Raw genomic sequence first — 5,000 nt, 5'->3', positions numbered from 1 at the left:
TGTAAAACTAACTGTTCTTCTGGAAGATGTTCCTGCAGAGCTAAGGACTTAGCCTGTACTGACATGTGTCAGTGCAGTAGCCAGTGCCAGAATGACGATGATTCCTATGCCGTGATGGATGAAAGTGATGATGATGGTGATGATGGTGTATATATGTGATAATCTATCACATAATAGTCTAATGAGTCAATAAAAGTTATGTTAACATGCACTTTGGTGAGTTCTACCTAATTTGCACCATTGGATTCCTTGACCCTGAAAATGTGGGTTTAGCAGTTCAAATCAATGTTCTAGCTCATTTAGAAGCTGAAATATGACAACACTTACATTTTACGGCGGCCATTTTGAAAATTCACCCGGGCAAATGGAAACATGGATTTTCTGAATCCTTATACAATATCCTTTCCAAAAATGTATAGTATTGCAAATCCCCAAGAAAATCCAACAAAAGTATATAGTGAACCTGACTATTAGCCTGATCATCAGTCATCAGTTTTCCATGTTGTTTATCCCATCAGTGTTACATAATTTAATACACTAGCTGGTACCAAGGCGACTTCTGCTGCTTAAAAACCAATAGAGCCTTGGACGGAATGTTTGTGTAGTTCTTCTTCCAACCATCCATAACCACTTTTGAAAGACAATGCCTCATTTCTGTGCAGTGCCAGAGTAGGTAAAATATTGTAAAAACATATTACAACTGAAACTTGTGTCTATTATTAAGACACAGATTTCTTACATTTCTGTTCATATATTTGTCATATCAACACATAGCAACCGTTGTTTTGTGCATAGATATTGTTGTTTCTTCCAGCAATATAGAACAAACACATGAAAAGAAAATACACCTGGTAGGGATATGGTCGTATTAGGATATATGGTCGTATTAGGATATCACAATATTTGTCTAATTTATAATTTTCCAGTGCAAATTATAGTGTGATTTGACATCTTTTATTTTTGAGTATTGTGAGTAATCCACTCTGTTTCAGTCCAGTTATCAACACGCTGTTTCTGTGTCTGTACCTTTAAATGCAAATGAGCTGCTCCCCAACGCCACACACCACGGAACTGCGCATGAACGATCTAATGAAATTCAGATCAAACTGTTAAACTAGGCATTGCAGACTCAAGATCCAAAATTAAATCAAATGTTGTCAGAAACGTATTTTAGATTCAACGTTTTCGAGCCAGCCCGCCATTTTGTACAAACATGTTTTTCAAGGACCACCTATATGCAATGAATGTATTGTGATTGGTCTGTTGTTGGCAGACTCCGTATTTTACTTCCTCCACTATTGTTTATTGTTTAATGTCCCCTGAGGTCCATGCAAAAACAGACAACATTACTGACGTGAAAAATAGTCGGGGCAGACTGCTGTGGCTAGAGGACACAGTCAAGATGATAACTAGACATGAGATAACTATCTAGACAGGGATATAATTTAGCTTTCAAGCCACTTAAATCTTTCTTCACATTTATCTTTGTTATGAGGAGAATGAAGGAGCCAAGCAGTTGTGTCCATATAGATGTATTATTCATTTTAAATATACACACTAGCTAGGATCTTTGCCACACAGTTCAGCAACTGGAAATATAACTACAATGGCGAAGGTGGGTGGGAGAGAACAAGGTGAAGAGCTCCTACTATTATTATTATTATTATTATTATTATTATTATTTTTTATTATTATTATTATTATTATTATTATTATTATTATTATTATTATTATTATTATTATTATTATTATTATTATTATTATTATTTAAATAATAATAATAATAATAATAATAATAATAATAATAATAATAATAATAATAATAATAATAATAATAATAATAATAATAATAATAATAATAATAATAATAATAATAATAATAATAATAATAATAATAATAATAATAATAATAATAATAATAATAATAATAATAATAATAATAATAATAATAATAATAATAATAATAATAATAATAATAATAATAATAATAATAATAATAATAATAATAAACCTTTATTTTACCCGGATGAGTTCCATTGAGATTATAAGATCTCTTTTTGGGGAAAGCCCTGTCCAGGATAACAGCAATACTGTGTACATTAGAATACATTAAAAACACATTATAGCTAAACATGAACTAACAACTCACACAATCACATGCCTAAAAAGACAGACAAAAGGAAATGTGATCTAGCTAAAGGAAGAAAATTACAAATGAAATCTGCCTCCAAACCCCTCACTAAATAGTTTTATGTCCTAATCAGAATCAGCCCATCTATAGCTACAAATTTGTCTGCAAGAGGTTCCAGGCTACAGGGGCAAGGAACATAAAGGCCTGTTTTCATGCTCAGTGTGAATGGTGTGTCCTCCCTACCATGTGTCACTGCTCAGTGGGTTGTACATTTGACTCATGCTTTTAATACACTGATAAGTAGCCTGTTATATCAACATGTGTTCATGTTTCTACACAAAGCACTTTAAACTGGCCTGTTATATCATATCTTTATCGGCGTGGAGAGTCAGAGCTTATCAGACACTTATCGACTTTTTTCGAGATTGCCTTGTTTTTGTCTATTAAGAACTTGGCTGGATTTAGATACAATATCCTGGTGATTGTGCAGTAGGAGTTAAATAATTTTCTCTCCTGTCCTGTTGTTATTATGTAGGGACTGTCCTGTCCCTACACTAGGGGGACAGGCTGTTCTGATTCCCTGTTAAGCCCCTTTTCTAGCAAACGTTCCCCCCAGACATTTTGGGGGGAAAGTTTGCATGTGAAATTTCCGTGCAGACTCTGAATACATCATTAATTCCTTCACGATGCATACCACTCGCCTGAGAGGTTAGTATAACTTATTAAGGCTATACAAGAAATCAAATCATATTTCACGATGTCTCTCCCAGTGTTAATTTAGTCAACGAAAATTATGACTAAATAATGGTCGTCAACAAAGCTTTTTCCCCTGACGACAACGAGAGGTCACGTTAATGGAGATCATGTGACACTAAGGTGAGTAAATGATTCATGCAATGTCATTGACTAAAAACGACGACACAAAATGTAGTTTACAAAATAAAATCTTGCCGAAATCTGTATGCAGTGCAAGCGCTTGATTATTTATTTGTTTGTGTTATTTGTTCTTAGCCAGCATTCTATATAGCAGTAACTGCACTGAAACAATGGCGGGGCAACAGGTTCTCGGTGTAACCAATGTAACCAAGGAATAGTCTGCCTATACTTTCAAACTATAGTAAAATAAAATCACGGGAGAATTGATATCTGATCATCAACATAACAGTTGTATTCACTTTCTTCCTCTTTCCACTCCACAACACAACAACGGACCTGTCACAGGCGCGCGCCGCACTCTTCTAAACGTTTATTCAACACCAACTTTGACATCAACACTCTGTTTACTTGCTAGCTAACAGGAACTCGTTTGCCGACAGGAAAGTAACAAACAATATTGTCTGTGCGGAACCCTTATCCCCAACACATAGTTCCGTGGGTGAATTATGTTGATCCACCACAATAGAACACATTAAATAGCTTACATAAGTCACCAGCTAGCACTAACATTCGCTTGTTTTTGTTTAAAAAAAGCTCACGCCAACTTATGAGGCTGTAACTGAGTGGCGAGACTAAACAAAAAATACTGATCACGCTTGTTTATCCGGTGCTGGCCAGCAGGGATCAACAGCGGCGAGTCCTGTCTTGGTTGTCTGGTCGGTTAAAAAATTCAGAGACCCTCAAGAATTGTAAAGGGTTGTTTGGCCATTTGTCATTCACAGAACAGGCTCTGGCATTTGAGGAACTTGTATTGTCATTCTCATGTTTGTTTGGTGACATGCTGTTTCGCTCACTGATTGGGTGGAGCACGATGTGGATGCGAGTGACGCGCAGCCTATACGGCCGCATTTCTACAGTGTCGCCTGAGAAGTGTAAATATTTAGACGCAGAAGTAAAATACATGGTTGACAATGGTATTGCGGTGCCTTCAGCGTCAAGTTGGGCTTCTCCGTGTCTTTTGGTGGCTAAAAGTGACAAGACACCAAGTTTTTGTTCAGACTTCCGAAAGGTCAACAAAGTGACAAAATCAGATTAATTTCCATTGCCTCGTATGGAGGATTGTGTGGACCAAGTCGGTGCCTCTAAATTATATGTCAGTAAATTTGATCTGCTGAAGAGGTACTGGCAGGTGCCCTTGTCCAAAAGAGCACAAGAAACAGCTGTGTTTATAACTCCATCTGAACTGTATTCTTATAAAGTGATGCCCTTCGGGTTGAAAAATGCACCGGCTACTTTTCAGCCTTTGATGAACCGGGTGGTGGCTGGCCTGGCTGGCTGTGCTGTCTATCTGGACGACTTGGTTGTGTATAGTGACTCCTGGTCTTCTCACATGCAGCGGGTTAGAGCACTGTTCGCTCGCTTGGCAGAGGCTTACGGTGAATCTGGCTAAGTGTGAGTTTGCTCGTGCAACCGTGACTTACCTCGGTCGGGTGGTCGGACAGGGGCAGGTGGCTCCCGTGACTTACCTCGGTCGGGTGGTCGGACAGGGGCAGGTGGCTCCCGTGACTTACCTCGGTGGGGTGGTCGGACAGGGGCAGGTGGCTCCTGTGACTTACCTCGTCGGGTGGTCGGACAGAGGCAGGTGGCTCCCGTGACTTACCTCGGTGGGGTGGTCGGACAGGGGCAGGTGGCTCCCGTGACTTACCTCGGTCGGGTGGTCGGACAGGGGCAGGTGGCTCCTGTGACTTATCTCTGTCGGGTGGTCGGACAGGGGCAGGTGGCTCCTGTGACTTACCTCGTCCGGTGGTCGGACAGGGGCAGGTGGCTCCCGTGACTTACCTCGGTCGGGTGGTCGGACAGGGGCAGGTGGCTCCCGTGACTTACCTCGGTCGGGTGGTCGGACAGGGGCAGGTGGCTCCTGTGACGTACCTCGGTCGGGTGGTCGGACAGGGGCAGGTGGCTCCTGTGACTTACCTCGGTCGGGTGGTCGGAC

Source organism: Notolepis coatsorum, assembly GCF_963971535.1.
Source record: "Notolepis coatsorum genome assembly, chromosome: 17".
NCBI classification, from domain to species: domain Eukaryota; kingdom Metazoa; phylum Chordata; class Actinopteri; order Aulopiformes; family Paralepididae; genus Notolepis; species Notolepis coatsorum.
This window is presented reverse-complemented; position numbering follows the sequence as displayed.